Below are 19,882 nucleotides of genomic sequence, written 5' to 3'. Positions count from 1 at the left end.
TAAAGGGGAAGTCATCAATGCACTTCCAAAAATAATGAAACACACAAATTGTAACAAACGAAATCATGTTAGAGACCATCAGGGTCAACCAAGTCATTTTTCTGGTTAAGGAAACAGAGCTTGAAAAGGCTCAAAAAAATGATTTAGCCAAGTCTCTGAAAGCGAGAGCATCAGCCCTTAAAAAGCCACTTTAAGGGGGCGCCTGGGTGGCTCAGTGGTTTGGGCTGCTGCCTTTGGCTCGGGTCATGATCTCAGGGTCCTGGGATTGAGCCCCACATCGGGCTCCCTGCTCCGCAGGAAGCCTGCTTCCCTCTCTCTCTCTCTCTCTGCGCCTGCCTCTCTGCCTACTTGTGATCTCTGTCTGTCAAATAAATAAATAAAATCTTTAAAAAAAAAAAAAAGCCACTTTAGGGATCTCAATTCAGTTTTCTTTCCATAGTACCAAATTCCAGGGTTAAGTAGCAATTCTCTCCTATTCTAGCTAGAGAATTAAAGCCTAGCATCAGGGACAGAAATCAAGGAAAATATAACATGTATTTCCACTTCCTCTAAACCCTGTTCCTCTTAATAATCTTATCACCACGATCAATGCATCACCCAAACCTGTAGGGTCTTCCTTCAAAATATATCAAGAGTCTGACCACTTCTTACCACCTAAACTGCTAGAATCTTAACCCAACCCTGATCATCTCTATGCCTAGAATATTTAGAGTATCCTACATCTGGTCTTCCTGCTTCCATCCCACCACATTTTCCCCTTCCTGGGCCACTGACCGCTGTGTATTTTCTATGCAGCAGCCAGAGCAAAGAGACTAAATCATAAATAACATCATCCCTCTTCTTCAAAATCATCCAACTATTGGCACTTTACTGAGTAATTAACCCTTAAGTCCTTAAATGGCTTACTAGGCCTTATAGGACCTGTCTGCCGTTCTCCTTTTTTAACCTCATCTGCTGCTACTCTGCACACACCTACCCTGTTCTAGCAGCACAGCAGTCTCTTTGCTGATGCTACTTTTGTAATTGCTCTTCCCTGGTGTGTAATGCACTTCTCCCAGATAGTCTCATTTCCTTCTGGGTTCTACTCACACAGCACCTCCCTGGTCACCCTGTATAAAAGTGACAACTCCGTACCCAGGTTACACACCCTACCCCCCTTCCTTTTTTTAATTTCCTCTGTAGCCTGCCTGGCTTGACATTCTAAATACTGGTTTTATTGCTCATTCCCTCCATTAGAATTTAATCACCTTGAGAGCAAGGACTTAATGTTTTGTTCATTATTATATTTAGTATAAAACCCAGCATTTAGTATAAAACCTGGCACTCAACAGGCACCAAACCTCTTGAACGAAATAATGAAAGCAAATAATAGAGATTAGTAATCTTTTATAAACTAGGATCTTTCTATTTAAAGTCAATCTATTAACTGGCAAAGTTTTAGATCACTGTCCCATTCTGATGGCTCTGCTTAGGTTTTCACTTTATGTTAAAGTTTTTATTCATTCGTTCAACAAACATTAACACAGAGGCCCTATCATGTCCCAGGCAATATGAGGCACCGAAGGCAGAAAAGATAAATAACATGAACTCTGCCCACAAGAAACTTAGTCTTAAAGAGGTGTTATATCATTTCCAGAACAATAAAGTTGTAGTACTGCAAATGAGGGTTAACTACTAGTTAATACAGAATATGCTGTTAAAATTGTCCCAAAAGGCAAACAATTCATTCAACAAAGAAAATACTCAAAATGTACTTTGCATGAAAGCTGCTTTACCAGTTTGACAACTTACATAAAATCTGACTGGCTAAAAAGATCAAGACATTTAGTTCACTACATTGGAACATGCAATGATCTCCCCCTTACTCATCTTTAATCATTATCCCTTGGGATCAGTAGCATCTTAGACAAAACCTAAACCAGTCACCAAGAAACCTCTAACAGGCCTATTAATGTTGCATCTCAATACATTCACTGGGATAAATAATCCTCAAATCCTTCTGGCTTTCACATTAGTTTTTTTAGTTATTTTCTTTAAATGTGTATTTTTGCTGGGGTGCCTGAGAGACTCAGTCAATTACAACTCTGCCCAGGGTCCTGGCATCTAGCCCTGCGTGCAGGTCTCCCCGCTCAGCAGGCAATCTGCTTCTCCCTCTCCCTCTGTCCCTCTCCCACCTCGTGCTCTACGCATGCGTGCGCATGCGCACCCGTGCACTCTCTCCCTCTCTCAAATAAATTCTTTGGAAAAAAGAAAAACAAAAAGAAATGCAAATATATTCCATTCTCAGGGATTGGAAGAACAAATACTGTTAAAATGCATATGCTACCCAAAGCAATGTACATATTTAATGCAATCCCTACCAAAATACCAACAGCATTTTTCACAAACTAATAATCCTCTCCCTCTCAAATAAATAACATTTTTTTAAAAATGCTTAGGGGCACCTGGGTGGCTTAGTGGGTTAAAGCCTCTGCCTTCAGCTCAGGTCATAATTCCAGGGTCCTGTGATCGAGCCCCGCATCGGGCTCTCTGCTCAGCAGGGAGCCTGCTTCCCCCCCCCCTCTCTGCCTGCTCTCTGTGTACTTGTGATCTCTGTCAAATAAAATAATAATAAAAAAATGCTTAAATACATATTTTTACTTACACTGTTGGATAATACATTGAAATTCAAAATATTAAATTCTGATTTTTAAAAAAATCACTCAAAATGTGGATATCTTCATCACAAATAACAATAAATTGATCCGCAGATGATAAATGCTCATAGAAAGGGCATTTGTTTGAAACAGCTGTTCGGTTTCGGTGAACTGAGAAAGTCATCTATTAGAAAGGTCATATGATGTTTTTGATAATAATGGTCTTACTCACAGCAGAACCAAGAGAGCAATTGTAATCATTTGAGGTAGTGCCTCATTTTGATACACAAGTGGTTATATACAAAAAGGGAAAAGGCCACCAAGAAAGCAGCAAAGATTTTAAAACAAAATGGTATCTGAAAAATATAAGATTTCAATAATTTTTATTTATTCTTTTGTAAATGGATCAAATTATTATTTATTCCAGCTAAATAAATTTTTACCAAATTCTCCATGATTAAATAAAAAGCTTTAAATTAAATTATGAAACTAGGGGTTCCCTGAAAGATGCAAACTCCTTTCCTTTTTTTTTTTCAATGTTAGTTTTTTAAATTTTAAGTTGGCTCCATGCCCAACATGGGGTTTGAACTCACAGCCCAGAGATCAAGAGATGATGGCTCTACCAACTGAGCCAGCCAGGTACCCCTACAAACTGTTTTTAAAACAGTTGTTCTGCCAATTACCTCCTACACCCTTGAAAATCAATCATCATCTTTGATAGCTAGTGAAAAACCACTATCGTAAAAAAAACTTAAACTTCCCCACTGTAATTCAAAAGCAGAGAAAGCAATTCCAATTATCATTCTACGTCTCAGTTAAGTGATGAGAGTGCCTAATAATGAATTTGCATGTATGTCCTGTATTTCTCAAAGCAGAAATATAGAAAGGATAAAGTAGACTGATTATCCTGGACTCTAAATTACTTAGTCCCTTAGAAACCAATACTTCTAAACAATAGAGGAAGCACTGGGAATTTACAGATTTTGTTATTTCTGACCTATCTTCCTTCTAGAGTAATCCAGTTTATTTGGTTAAGAGTCAATCAGTGAGGGCACCTAGATGGCTCAGTGGGTTTCAGCCTCTTCCTTCAGCCCAGGTCATAATCTCAAGGTCCCAGGATCAAGCCCCACATGGGGCTCTCCGCTCAGCAGGCAACCTGCTTCCCTCTCTCTCTCCACGTGCCTCTCTGCCTACTTGTTATCTCTCTGTCAAATAAACAAGTAAAATCGAAAAAACAAAACAATAAAACGTCAACCAGTGATAAAATTTTAGGACAACAGTTTCAAAGTCCTTCTTAAGGAAGGTAAAGTAGTTTATATAAAATGTTTCCCAAGTATTAAAGAAAATAAACAGTATCCCTAAAAGCTTTCTTTCTTTTTTTTTTAAAAATATTTTCTCTTTATTAATTGATCAGTTAAGGCCTCTCATCACTTATAAAATTACTCTCAGATAAAGACATGCACGTGTATTTCAAACTGAAGGTTAAAACTTTAATCCTTAAAACCTTAAAAGCTTTATTTCTAATAACAGAAAATACTGGCACTAAAACTAATGAAACAAAACTGATCTAGGCACTTTTCAATTACAAGATTATACAAAGTAACTACACTTACACTCCTGAATCATATACGGGCCAGAAACTCAAAGATCATTCTTTACAATTTCCATTCCCTCAAATGCCATATCAAACTGGATCATCAAGTCAAACTGTATTACTTTAAATCCCTCACAGTTCCCAATCCCATCCCCCTCTATCTCCACTGCTAAGCCTTAGTTCAAACCATAGTAATTTATTATCTAAATAATTACAACAAAGCTCATAAATACCTTCCCTGGTTCTTTCAAAAGATTGATAAAATAGGTAAACAACCTTTAGCAATCCTGTTCAAGAAAAAAAATTAATGAATATTATAACTATGGTGGAAATTAATTAGGTACCCTTTCATAAAGTTAAATATTGCATACCCTAAGAGTCTGCAATTCCTCTAGCTGCGTATCTGAGAGAAATTTTAACACATGTTTAACAGAAATATGAGTAGATGCTCACAACATGTCTCTAACAGCATAACACTAGTATCAACCCAAATGTCTACAGTAAGGAAAATGGATCAGCTATTAAGTCTGCAGAATGAATATTATACATAGTTGTAAAAATAAACTATAACTACATGCAACAAGAATGAGTATTAGTAACATGATATCTAATAAAAAAAAAATCCAGACTACATTTTAGCGTATTATTTTTATACAAACAAAATTAAGAAAAAAAATATTGTTGAGGGATACAACTTTTATAAAATGTAAGAGACTGAAATACAAAGCTCAGAATGATACCTATCATTTAGGAAGAGTCAAGGAGAGCACACAGGAAGACTGAAGTTATTGGCAATGCTTGAGAAGTTGGATTCACAGATAGTTATTTTTCTTAAGTATTTTCATTTTTTAAGTATTTTTTCTTTTCTTAAGTATTCTACATAAGATCATGCACAAATCAGTAAGAATAATGTGTCAAGAGCCAAGAATTATGATTAACAATTCTGTGCAAATTGATGGGAAAATGTTAATTAAGTTTAGGGGGAAAAATTAGGACTGAAAGGTATAATTACAGATTGAGTGGATTAAAAATCTTTAGAGAATAAGTGAAATGTCTTAATAATAAAAAGAACACAAGGCTAGAGTCAAAAAGGTTGATTTTCCCCCCAGTTCTGCCACTAAGTGAGTAATCTCAGGCTACTCACTTAATTCACTTAACAGATATCCTTCCAAAATAGACTATGCTCAGATGGATTTATTTTCTTAAACAAATGGCCTATATTTAATGTTATCAGGTATGAAATCTGTCACCTTTGAAGGACTTAACCATTCCATTTTGAGCTTCCCTTCTTTTCCTAGCCTGCCAATGTTATCTAATACCTGTCACTACACAGGTGCCCACAAATAAAAATAATCACCCCAGCAGATTCTCTTCATAACTTCCACTGATGTTACAACCATTTTCACTGAACTTTATAGATATACCATGAGACAAAAGTTTATATCTGACATGCGTTTGCTCATAAATTTTCCTACAAAAAAAAGTTGCATTGATTAACACCAATTATATAAGTCAAGTTCAAGTGGGTTAGGCTACAATAAGAAAAACCAACAAATCTTGGTGGCTTAAAATAACTAAGATTTTATTCTTTTGTGCTATATGCTCATTGAGAGCTGACTGGAGTTCTCCAAGTCTTCAGAGATCTAGGCTAAAGTAGTAGGCACCACGGGAAGGAGACAGTATGGCAAAGTATATACTAACTCTTAGAGCTTCCATCTAGGAGTATCACACACTACTCTTACTCATGCTTCATTAGCTAAATCAAGTCACATAGCCATGCCTAACTTTAATTTGGCAGGAATATCTACCAAATTCCCAAAAGGAAAGTAAATATATATGTGAACAATTTTAACAATTTGGAAACATCAAATGAAATGTTAACATACTCTGATGTATTAAAAATTCAAGAATACAAAGAAATAATCAACATACTCCGTTTTGAAAAGATTTATCATATGTAAACAAACTGGACAACCTAGAAAATATAGTTAATCCCTAGAAACATATAAACTACAAAACTAAAACAAAAAGAAATATAAAATCTGAATGGACTAATTCCCAGCAAAGAAACTGGATCAGTAATTAAAAAACTCCCGGGGCACCTAGGTGGCTCAGCGGGTTACAACTCTGCCTTCAGGGGCACCTCGGTGGCTCAGTGCGTTGAAGCCTCTGCCTTCAGCTCAGGTCATGATCCCAGGGTCCTGGGATCGAGCCCCACATCGGGCTCTCTGCTAGCAAGGAGCCTGCTTCCCTTCCTCTCTCTCTGCCTGCCTCTCTGCCTACTTGTGATCTCTGTCTGTCAAATAAATAAATAAATAAATAATCTTAAAAAAACAAAACAAAACAAAACAAAAAACAACTCTGCCTTTGGCTCAAGTCATGATCTCAGGGTCTTGGGACTGAGCCCTGCATCGGCGCTCTCTGCTCAGCAGGGAGCCTGCTCTCCCAACCCCTGCCTGCCTCTCTGCCTACTTGTGATCTCGATCTCTGTCAAATAAATAAATAAAATCTTTTAAAAAATAATAATAATTTATGGAGCGCCTGGGTGGCTCAGTGGGTTAAAGCCTCTGCCTTCGGCTCAGGTCATGATCCCAGGGTCCTGAATTCGAGCCCCGCATCGGACTCTCTGCTCAGCAGGGAGCCTGCTTCCTCCTCTCTCTCTGCCTGCCTCTCCACCTACTTGTGATCTCTGTCTGTCAAATAAATAAATAAAGTATTTAAAATAATAATAATAATAATAATAATAATTTTTAAACTCCCAACAAACACCAGATGCCTTCACAGGCAAATTCTATTAAATGTTTAAAGAAGAGTATGCCTAGTCTTCTCACACTATTTCAAAAAACAAAAGAGGAAGGAATAGAAAATTCGTTCTATAAGGCCAGCCTTATCGTGTGATACCAAAGCCAGATAAACACACCACCACAAAAAACTGCAAGCCAAAATCCCAGATGAACAAAGATGCAAAAATCCTCAACAAAATATTAGCAAGCCAGATCCAACATTACATTACAAAATCATTCCCCACAATCAAGTGGGATTTACTCCTGGGTTGTAAAGGCAGTTCAGTCTTCTCAAATCAATCAATGTGATACACTGCATCAATATGAGAAAGAAGGGGTGCCTGGCTGGTTCAGTCGGTGGAGCATAGAACTCTTGATAATTTCCAGCCCCATGCTGGCTGTATACATTAATTAAAAAAAAAAAAATCTTAGGGGCACGTGAGTGGCTCAGTTAAGCATCTGCCTTAAGCTCAGATGCCTATCTTGGGATCCAAGCCAGCATCAGGCTCCCTGCTCAGTGGGGAGTCTGTTCCTACCTCCTCGTTTCTGTGCGTGCGCTCTCTCTCTCTCTCTCCCTTGCTCTCAAATAAATATTTAAAAAATAAATAAAATCTTAAAGTAAGAGAAAGGGTAAGAGCCATAGATCATTTCAACAGATGCAGAAAAAGCATCTGACAAAGTTTAACACCCATTCATGATTAAAAAAAACCCTCAAAAAAGTAGTTTTAGAGGGAACATAACTCAACATTATAAAGGCCTCACATGAAAAACCCACAGCTAAGATCATCCTAAATGGGGAAAAAACAGAGCTTTTTCCTCTATAGGCAGGAATGAGACAGGGATGCCCACTCTCATCACTTTTATTCAACACAGTACTGGAAGTCATAGCTACAGCAATCAGCAACAAAAAGAAATAAAAGGCATCCAAATAGGTAAGAAGAAACAAAACTTTCACTATCTGTAGATGACGAGAACCCTGAAGACTACTTGAATTAATAAATTCAGTAACGCTAGTGCAACACAGAACTAATGTTCAGAAATCTGTTGCATTTCTACACATTAATAATGAAGCAACAGAAAGAGAAATCAAAAAAAACACTTGGGGCATGTGGGTGGCTCAATCAGTTAAGCGTCCAACTCTTTGATTTCAGCTCATGTCATGATCTCAGGGTCCTTAGATCAAGCCCCACATTGTACTATGAAAACTATAAAATACATGAAAGAAACTGACAACACAAGGGTACCTGAGGTGCTCAGCTGGTTAAGCATCTGCCTTCAGTTCAGGTTAAGATCATGGGGTTCTAGGATTGTGTCAGGTTCCCTGCTCAGTGGGGAGTCTGCTTATCCCTCTCCCACTGCCCCTCCCCACTCTCTTGCACTCACTCTCTCTCTCTCTATCAAATAAATTCTTTGGCACAAAGAAAAGGAAAAAAAAAGAAGTGGAAAGACATTCCATGCTCAGGGATTGGAAGAACAAACATCGTTAAAATGCGTATGTTACCCAAAGCAACATGCATACCAGCAGTGTTTTTCACATAACTAGAACAAATAATCCTAAAATTTGTATGGAACCACCAAAGACCCTGAATAGCCAAAGCATTCTTAAAAAAAGAAATGCAAAACAAGAAGCATCATAATTCCAGACTTCAAGTTATACTACTACTAGTAGTAGTAACTACCAGTTATACTAGTTATAACTACTAGTTATACTAGTTATTACTACTTTAGTAATCCAAAAAGTATGGTACTGGCATAAAAACAGACACATAGATCAAAAGAACTAAATAGGAAGCCCAGAAATAAACCCACAACTATATGGTCAATTAATCTTCAACAAAGAATATGCAATGAGAAAAAGTCTTTTCAAATGGTTTTGGGAAAACTGGACAGCTACATGAAAAAGAATAAAATTGGACCACTTTCTTACACCATACACAAAAATACACTGAAATTAAGGACCTAAATGTGAAATTTGAGACCATAAAAATACTTGAAGAGAGCACAGAAAGTAATTTTTCTGACACTGGTCATGGCAATCTCCTTTCAGATATGTCTACTCAGGCAAGGGAAAGGGAAATAAAAGAAAAAACAAACTATTGAAACTACATTAAAAAAAAAAAATCTCTGCAAAGGAAAAGAAATGACCAACGAAACTGAAAGGCAACCTACCTACTCAATGGGAGAAGATATCTGCAAATGACATGTCCGGTAAATGGTTAGTATCCAAAATATGCAAAGAACAGATACAACTCAACACCCCAAAAACCAATAATGCAATTAAAAATGGGCAGAAGACATGAACAGACATTTCTGCAAAGACACAAAGATGGCCAACAGACACACATAAGACACATGAAAAGATGCTCAACATCACACATCATCAGGGAAATGAAAAATCAAAATCACAATGGAAATCACGTCAAACATGTCAGAATGGCTAAAATCAAAAACAAGAAACAAGTGTAAGCGAGGATATGGATAAAAAGGAACCCCTGTGCACTGCTGGTAGGAATGCAAACTGCAGCAGACACTGAGGAAAACAGTGTAGAGGTTTCCCCCCAAAATTAAAAATAGAACTGCTGGGGGCGCCTGGGTGGCTCAGTGGGTTAAGCCACTGCCTTCGGCTCAGGTCATGATCTCAGGGTCCTGGGATCGAGTCCCGCATCGGGCTCTCTGCTCAGCGGGGAGCCTGCTTCCTCCTCTCTCTCTCTCTCTCTGCCTGCCTCTCTGCCTGCTTGTGATCTCTCTCTCTGTCAAATAAATAATAAAATATTAAAAAAAAAAATAGAACTGCCCTACTTAGTTGCTTAAGTGTCCAACTCTTGATCATGACTCAGGTCTTATCTCAGGGTCATGAGTTTGGGCCCCACATCGGGCTCCACACTGGGCATGGAGCCTACTTAAAAAAAAAAAAAGAAGAAGAAGAACTGCCTTATGATACAGTAATCATGCTACTGGGTATTTACCCAAAGAATACAAAAAACACTAATTCAAAAGGATATATGCACCCTCATGTTTATTCCAGCACTATTTACAACAGCTGACCTATGGAAGCAGCCCAGGTGTCCACTAACAGATGAATGGATATATAGAGAGAGAGAGAAAGAGAGAGAGAGAGAGAGTGTGTGTGTGTGTGTATGTGTGTGTAGTGGAATATTACTCAGCCATAAAAAAGAATGAAACCTTGCCATTTGCAATAGCATGCATGGTGCAAGAGAGTATAATGCTAAGCAAAGTAACCTAGTCAGGGAAAAACAAATACCATGTGATTTCACTCATATGTGGAACTTAAGAAACAAAGGAGTAAAGTAAAATTCACACACACACACACACACACACACACCAAAACAGACTCTTAACAAACAGATGGTTACCAGAATGGAGGTAGGTAGGGGATTAGTGAAACAGGAGTAGGGGATTAGGAGTATACTTGTTTTGATGAGCACTAAGTAATGTGCAGAACTGTTGGATCACTATATTGTACACTTGAAACAAATAGAGCACTGTATGTTAACGACACTGGAACAGAAAGATTTAGCGACATAAAAACTCAAAAAAGCAAATAAAGAAATGGCCAAGTGACCAAATACCCATCAAAATTCTTAAAGATAAATAAAAAAAATCTACACCCCTCAACAAGTATAAAGAAATTTCAGGGAAATATTTACTTTTTTCCCTAAAATCTCAGTACTGTAAACCAAGATATTCAAATTATCCAGTTAGTTCATCAAAAGATCCTCTACTACAAATAAGAAGTGGGAATAGAAAGATGTCCCCAAATCTCTCATTTTGAAAAACAGTAACTATAGATTTAAATTGCTTAATATAAACTGAGCAGGAGGGAGCCTATATTAAGAGTTTAATAATAGGAATGACATGGGTGCCAATAAGGTGTTACCATGATGGAGTTAAGGGTCTGGAACTAGGATATTTGTAGGTCAGGGTGACCCTACTAAATACTGAAGAGAAAGTGTATTACAATCAAAATAACTGGAAGACTTGTAAACCTTCTGGGTGGCCCTGTATCAAGCATTAATAATGCACTAATAACTAAAGTACAGTGAAGTATAGGGTTCACTCCATGAGCACAGTGAAGGTGGAAGAGAAAGGCAAGCTTAAATGATACCTGACAGGTTGAGGCCTGATAACCTGAGAAGTATCATGATAAATGGATCTGGATTCTTCCCTAGAACAGTACTGTATAAGAGTTGGTGAAAATGTAGTGAGATAAAGCACATTCAATCTCACGAACAACTGAACCAGAACAATTGAACCAGAAAACCCAAATCAAGCCTTAGATATGCGACTTTTTGAAGAGTATTAAATAACCTTTGATACCATATTAACATTGGCTTAAACTTCTTAGTATCAGAGGACCTTCAGACGCCCAAAATAATCAAAGTAAGATCCTTCCCCTTCATCTGATAATTTTTGTCATGACTTCTGCCCTTTACAACCATATTTATAAGTATGTTAATTAATTAAAATATTTATTGAACATCTAGTTTATACAAATCCTGTGTTAGGAACTAAGGACAAAGAAACAAAACATACTATCATGGGCCACAAGTTGAGAAATACAGAAAAGCAGGCAATGACAATGAAGTGTAATAATGACATATTCTCAAGCAGCTCTGGGACCACAGATAGGGAGGACATCTGACAGAGAATACAGTAAAGAAAGGCCCAGCACATTAGAGAGGTCCAATAATGACTAAATGAAGAATGACCTAAATGTGATCTCCAGGACCTTGGTTTGCAAAGGTCTATTATTTTGACCAGGCTATTTTAGTCAGGTATCAGTCAAAAGGCAAAAATCTCACCAGTAACTGTAACAGAGTTTAGAATAAGTTGTTAACCATGAACTGAAGAACTGGAAAGGTAAAAAAGGGACTCATATAATTACAAAGAAAGTAATTACAAGAAGCAGCTTGGACCCCCAGAGCTGAGGAAAACAAAAGTGACTAGAATTACTGGAACTCAAAGGTTTGGAGAAACCACATAAAACTAAAGCCTAGATCTCTAGAAATAAAGCACTTCTTGAAAAACACAAAGAACCAAGAACTTGAGGAGGATCCCAGCAAAATGGGGACACAAATCTCAGAGAGAGAGCAAAAGGCTAGTTGATGTTATCTAGGAGGAACGTCATGAGGGTTCTATGAGTGCGGTATAGTGCAAAATGGAGTGATCTGCCACTCCTTTTCTTACCAGGGTGAAGTCCCATTGCTGTGAAGATAATATTGATAAGAAGTAAACACAAAGGAGCAAATCCCTTGCCCCTCCTCTTGCTTTCCTATTTCCCATCCTCCTACTGGCAGAATTTAATGGGGAATCAGATGGTAAGCAAGAAATATAGTTTGTAGGATCTCAGCTCCTACGCCACAAAAAAAATTTTTTAGAAGGATGAGTCTGAAGCTGATAAAAAATACCTTAAAAACCATCATCAGCTATACAAGTTCTCCTCTCTATATACTTAAGGTAATACTCTTTAAATTAGAATTATAAAACTCTAGTTAAATTCAGCAATTTGATTTTTTTCATGACTTCTGAGGAAATTATATAAAATAATCCACACTAAAATAAAGTATCTATTTTAGAACCCCAAACTTTAAAAGAACAACCCATGCTATACTCCATAAATTAGGCAATGCACAGATCTTCAAAATAAAATCAGAACCTCAAGAGTTATAACAATCTTAAGGCTCAAATTTTGTGTGTATATGAAAACTTTAAAACTCACATATTCAAAAATCATCACAAGATTAATGTAGATTAATGAAAGGCCTGACCTACTAAAATTTTAGATGAGTGCTATTTCACTACTTTGAAATATAAGTAGCTTTTTCTTTTAGACCAAATCTTTTCCCAGTGAATAATTTTAATATTTTTATTGCATGAAATATTCTGAATCTTCCTCTGGAATACATCTAAGAATACATCATTTCAAACATACCACGTTTCACCACATTTAAGATGCCATCAACAATAGAACACAGCATTACTGCATAAATCACAAAAGGGGAAAAAATGCTGTAAGTTAAACTATGGCTTCGTGGATTCTTTAATGGACTTTTAAGAATCCCTGAAGGATCTCTACCACATTAATCTAATCTATAATTTAATGTACTGAAGCATGCAGGTGGCTCAGTTGGTTAAGCATCTGCCTTCGACTCAAGTTGTAATCCTAGGGTCCTGGGATGAGCCCTGAGTTGGGCTCCCTGATCAGAGGGGAATCTGTTCTCCTTCTCCCCTGCCCTCTACTTATGCTATCTTTCTCTAGTAATAAATAAAACAGTTTTTAAAATATAGTCTAATGTACTGCTAAGGTGTTTTATCTCAGAATATCATTTTAATAACCTTATTGCCAACTTCTCTTATACCAGTTCTTAGAGTGCATGTAAGTATTTTGGCTTCTTAAACTTTTATTTTGATTTCCCTTGTAGTTTTATCTTTTTGTTTACTCAACAAACAGCACAAATATTAACCTTAGTTCATTTCTGTTCATTTCCAACTGGTGGGCTAAATAATTTCATTCAACATTTACAGGGCTGAGGCAGGAGATGGGAGAGGATGGAGAAGAATGGATATAAGGGGGCGCCTGGGTGGCTCAGTGGGTTAAGCCTCTGCCTTTGGTTCAGTGTCCTGGGATCCAGCCCGTGCATCAGGGTCTCTGCCCCGCAGGGAGCCTGCTCTGCACTCCCCCTCTCCCTGCCTGCTTCTCTGCCTACTTGTGATCTCTGTCAAATAAATAAATAAAGTCTTAAAAAAAAAAAAGAATGGATATAAGGTTTTTTGGGGGTGGTCACAAATGTTCTAAAATTAAATTGTGGTGATGACTATACAAATATATTAAAAATATTTTTAATGATGTTGACTTTCAATGATGTTGTTTTAATGATGAACTAATGATGTTGACCACCTCTTTAATGGGTTTATGATCCATTCATATAACTTCAAATCTTTTGTCCACTTTAAACAGAGTTGTCTTAAGACTTATGTTTAAGTCCTTTTTCCAACATATCTATTACAAATATATTTTTCTGTTCTGTGATTTGCCTTTTGTTTTCCTTTGTTCCTTCTATTTTATGGTTGGTTCTCTCTGCATCCTAAAATTTTTGGTACCAGGATATTATGGGTATTTTTTCTGTATTTTGTATTTTCAAGTTCTATATTTTTAGCGTTACAATTTAAGACCATTAACCATTTTCAATTATTTTTTGTATTTGGTGTGAGGTAAAGGTCACTATTTCTCTATAGATTTTCTCAAAGAGGTCTGTGAGAAAGGTCTATTAAATTCACAACAATAATAATGGACTTGTGTGATTTTCCTTTTAGCTAAATTTTGCTTTACATATTTTGAAGCTATGTAATTAGGTGTATACAAATTAGAACTATTCTATCTTCCTAATAAATTGCCCCTTTAACATTATCCCTTTTTATCTCCAATAATGTCTCTTGGCTAAAGACACTGTATCTCCTATTAGTATAGTCACACAGCCATTTCTTAGGTAACATCTGCATGGTACACTGTTTCCCATATTTTTACTCTGTACCTGTTTATGCTTTGTAAACAGCACATAGCTGGGTTTTGCTTTTCTGATTCAACCTGATACTCTGATACCTGATACATTTAGTCCATTAGCATTTAATTACTGATGTAGTTAAGTCCATCATCTTTGTATTTATTTTCCATTTGTCCCCTTGTTCTGTTCTTTGATCTTCCTTTTCTATTAATCACATATTTATCATTCTATTTTATGCACTCTATAGGTTTATCTTTTAGCATAATTCTTTCAGTGGTTACTGTAAAAGATACAAGGTTGGGGTACCAGGTGGTGGGTATTACAGAGGGCATGGATTGCATGGAGTACTGGGTGTGGTGAAAAAATAATGAATACTGTTTTTCTGAAAATAAATAAATTAATTTTTAAAAAAGATACAAAAATGCATCTTCATTTTGTATCTTAAATTAGTGCTTTTACCATGTCCCATACAAATGAGAGATTCTATTTTTTTTTAAGTTTATTTATTTATTTATTTGACAGAGAGAGAGAGAGAGAGAGAGAGAGATCACAAGTAGGCAGAGAGGCAGGCAGGCAGGGAGAGGGAAGCAGGCTCCCTGCTGAGCAGAGAGCTGGAGGCGGGGCTTGATCCCAGGACCCTGAGATCATGACCTGAGCCAAAGGCAGAGGCTTAACCCACTGAGCCACCCAGGCGCCCTCAAATGAGAGATTCTTATAATTCTATTTACTTCCTCCTTTTGCTATTGCGGTCATGTAATTACTTTGACATGTTCTATTGTTTTCCAATATAACATTTCCAATGGAACACTGGAGATTGTTAAAACTACTGGTTTAAGCAACTAACAGTCCTGCCCACCCTATTTAGCTATTCCAGTACTCTTCATTCCGTCATGCTTCTACCTCAGAATTTTTTTTTTTTTTTTTTTGGGCTGTGTATTTCCTTAATGTTTCCTAAAGTGTGGGTATGTCGCTGATGCCTTCTCTCAGCTTTTGTTTATCCAAGAATATATTTATTTCATTTCTGGTTTTGAAGGGTATTTTCACTGAGTACAGAATCACTGGTTATCAATTTTTCTGTCAGCACTGTAAAGGTGTCATTCCACTGTCTCTTCTGAGTTACATGGTTAAAAAATCATCGTTGAAGATTCTTATTTCTCAAGGCGCCTGGGTGGCTCAGTGGGTTAAAGCCTCTGCCTTCAGCTCAGGTCATGATCCCAGGGTCCTGGGATCAAGCCCCGCCTCCAGCTCTCTGCTCAGCGGGGAGCCTGCTTCCTCCGCCTCCCTCTCTCTCTCTGTCTCTCTCTCTCTCTCTCTGTTTACTCGTGATCTCTGTCTGTCAAATAAATAAATAAAATCTTTATTTAAAAAAAAAAAGATTCTTATTTCCCTGTAACTAACATGTCTTTTTCCCCTTCTGTTTTTAAGATTATTCTGTTTATATGTGGTTTTTAGCACTGTGATCTGGAACTAAGTGCTGAGGGAAACATAGCAATAGCAGGCAGACATAGTACTACAAACTCCCACTACTAAGTGGTTAACTACTAAATAAACAGAATTATTAATTATTTCTTTTGGCTTAGTGGTGTTATGAAAGAGTTTCTAAAACACTAAAGGTAAATGTTTATTATTTATCCTGTGTTGGGTTCACTGAGATTCTTCCATCAGTGGTCTTAACAGTTTTTGAAAAATAGATATTATTTCTTCAGATATTGTTTCTGCCCTTTCCCCTATCCATTTCATCAATGTCTTAATCTGCTTGGATACTGTAACAAAATACCACAGACTACACAACTTACAAACAGAAATTTATTTCTCACAATCTGGAAGCTAAAAGTCTGAGATCAAGGAGCTTTTGATCTTGGTTCTCTTCTGTGCTATAGACTTCCTGCTATATTCTCACATGGTGAAAAGTGCTAGGGAGCTTTCTGAGGATCTCTTTTATACAAGCATTAATTGACCTTCATGACCTCAGCACCTTCCTAAAACTTCACATTCTAATACCATCAACACTGGGCATTAGGATTTCAACATGAAATCTGGGGTAACAAACATTAAGACCACAACACTTAGGGACTCCAATTATACATATGTTAATCACCTGGTTATGCTACACTTGTTTTTTATATTGTTCTGTTTCTTTCCATTTTGTATCCTTAGTGCTTTAAACATATCCTTGCAATACCCTCTCAGTGGGTACTAGAAAGAAACACAGCAAGTATTTTAAGAAAGCACCTGAGTATGCTTGGTCTACACTACTTCTTAAGTGGAGAAATGAAAATATTTTCCTCTATGTTTCACAAATAAACCAAAAACTTCCTTGAAAAAAAAAAATTAAGTTTAGCAAGTTACTCCTCCCTTTTAGGGAAAATGCTAGAAATTCAGTTCTACCTTCAGTCTCATCCATGAAAGCTATTAAATATGTTCAATAACTTAGGAGGTCATCACAAACAGGAGATAGAACAAGGTATACAGGAAGGTGCTTAATTTGCAAAAAAAATCACTTGGTTATGATAAAATCTTTTTCAGACACCAAACCTTTGTCTTTTTGCCTCAAATACTTTTTGTCAGTTTAATAACCCTTTGAATGTCTATACATTGTATTAATATTTATTATGTATTTATCCACAAAAATGTTAAAGCTTTAAAATTATCCCTAAATATATCTAAATGAAATTACTTTTCCACTATATACTTGGCCCTATGGAGTTTATAAGCAGTCTTCACATCTTATTTGAGTCTTAATATGATTCTAGTAGGTAAAAAGGTATAATTATTTACCATTCTTGGTATACAAATGAGAAAACAAAAGCTCAAAAGTGGGTCACCAAAGAGTTCTTAAGCTACTAAGTAAATCCTGATAAAACAGAAATTTAAAAACTACGTGCTCCTACCATTAATCGGCTCACAATAAATTGGCCCATGTGTGGATTATAAGTGAACCACAAACTGCCTTTCCTTGTAATTTTTGTAATATTCTTGAGTAAAATTAAGTCAAAGCATGCATGATCATCTTTTTCAAAAGAAAAGCCACACCTTAAAGCAATTTTAGCAATACCAAATTATCTGTAAGTCGCCAAATTTCATTTAGCTACAGCAAAATGTGCTTAGTAAATTATTTCCTAATGATGGTATTTTAATTGACAATTTTTAAAAGTATTTTTAGAACTAGGTTTATACAAAGCAGATAACTTGTAAACATGCAGCCAGGCAACTTGTAAACATGCCTCTTTCCTCTTCCGTAGGCCTCTGAACATTTCTCCTTGGGCAGACTCATAAATACAAATTCCAGACTCAGTATCACAAAGGATTTGTAACAATTTTCAACTATTCCTTCCTTGAATCCTGGTTTTATTTCAACACTGCTGAGAGGAGGTTTCCAAAGTAAAGGACAAAACCTCCAACAAACCTTCCACTGCCATCTAGCCTTTCTAGATCAGCCTGTGTGTGTGTGTGTGTGTGTGTGTGTGTGTGTGTGTGTGTGTGTTGTGTAGGTTTGTTTGTTTAAAAGACTCTTAATACAGTTCAAATTAGCATGCCAGGTTCATTTCAGCTCCTTCACCGCCAGACCTGGAGGACAGGACTGCTTTAGTTTCCCTGCCTTCTCTTCATCTGTGATAACCAATGTATAAAGGTATCTCCTGTATCAAATTTTAAACTTCACATTATCTTTATTTTTCTTGAACTTGACAGATTTGGCATCCTTTAGCCTGGCTATAAGAAGAAAGTCCTTGATTTCTTCCATTTTGTGAGGCATGGCTAAGAGGGGTGCAGAGGAGTGCATAGCTTCCACCACCCAAAAGACCTACCCAGTGTATATTTACAATTATCCATAAACTCTTTTTGAGAACAGTACTGTCAAGTGTTAGCCATTCTATAAGAGAAACAGGCCACACTCTTTTGCTGTATGAACACAGATGTTATCCTCCTACATAACAAGTCATTTCTGTGATTACATTTATAGGCAGTATAACCCAGTCCTTCAAATACGGGTAGAAAAATAAATATCCATATGAAAAGTCCCTTAGTTCTAAGTATAATAAACCACAGCCACTAATATATTACAATAACATTACATATTACATAATATCTGTTGTTCTACTGTACTGCAACAGACAGGACAAACAAGACATGAAGAAAATAAATCATCTCTGTAAAATAAGTGGAATTATAAGCTGCTATTTAAATTCAACTATTCAGGGGCATCTGGGTAGCTCAGTCAGTTAAGTGTCTGCCTTTGGCTCAAGGCATGATCTCAGAGTCCTGGGATCAAGACTCATGTAGGGGGCTCCCTGCTCAGCGAGGAGTCTGCTTCTTCCTCTCCCTCTGCGACTCTCCCTGGCTTGTGCTCTATCTCTATTGCTCACTTTCTCTCAAATACATAAAATCTTCAAAAAAAATTTTAAATTCTACTATCCAAAAAAAAAAAAAAAAAAAAAAAAAAGTCAGTTAATGGTAACTCCTACTTGTTTAAAGTAACTGGCTATGGCCAAAAGCCGTAATTTGATCCTTACGTTAGTCAATTAACTTTGCGCTACCAGGAAAATCACCTATCTATAATTCTGGACACTCAGAAATGGTAAATATGTATCAGTGGTCTTATGAAGATTTAGCCAAGATGATAGACGGTTTAATGCCATCAATCATCAGGAAGTACACAGCTACAAAGGCTGTGACGTTGTGTGGAAATCTGGGTTCTGCTATTTTTTTCTAAGTAGAAAGATATTTAAGTCAACAAAATTATAATACTTATAAAACATCTCAATACATTTTATCACTTTCATATTTCCTTTTTTACTCTCATTTCATGACATTTTTAATGACTGCTGCTCTTCCTCCTTCTTTTGTTCCAACTCAATACATCTTCCAAGAATTAAGCACAGAGATTTCTATCATGGTGGTTGGTAGTTCCTTTTGTATCAGGAAGACTTACAAAATAAAACAATAGTTCTCAATTCTGTAGTTAATTCTTTCAATAAATATTCTATGCTCACATTGTAAACACTTGAATTTCTTACTAACAGTCAAAGTAAGAAATTTGGGAACTGTATTTAATGTATAAGAATAAATTCAGGGTTATTCTTATAATAATGTCATTCCCCAAAATGAATAGGATAGGAAGTGGCTTTGTAGTTTAGGAGTTAGAAACTGCTCACAATTGGGGTGCCTGGGCAGCGCAGTTGGTTATGCATCTGACTCTTGGTTTTGGCTCAGGTCATGATTCCAGGGTCCTGGGATCAGGCCACCTGTTGGGCTCTGCAATCAGCATGGAGTCTGCTTGTCCTTCTCCCTCTCCTCCTCCCCCTTGCTCTATTTCTCAAATAAATAAAAATCTTTTTCAAAAATTGC

General features: G+C 36.7%; 1 protein-coding gene and 1 pseudogene across 2 annotated transcripts in view; both read right to left on the bottom strand.

Annotated features, from left to right (window-relative positions):
- CDK17 (cyclin dependent kinase 17) overlaps positions 1-19,882 on the bottom strand; it is a 109,913-nt gene that overhangs the window by 56,438 nt on the left and 33,593 nt on the right. The window lies entirely within an intron of this gene.
- Positions 15,917-18,827, bottom strand: LOC123393290 (annotated as a pseudogene).

Source organism: Mustela putorius, unplaced genomic scaffold, assembly GCF_011764305.1.
Source record: "Mustela putorius furo isolate JIRA1106 unplaced genomic scaffold, ASM1176430v1.1 tig00000788_pilon_pilon_pilon, whole genome shotgun sequence".
Classification (NCBI taxonomy): Eukaryota; Metazoa; Chordata; class Mammalia; order Carnivora; family Mustelidae; genus Mustela; species Mustela putorius.
This window is presented reverse-complemented; position numbering and strand designations above follow the sequence as displayed.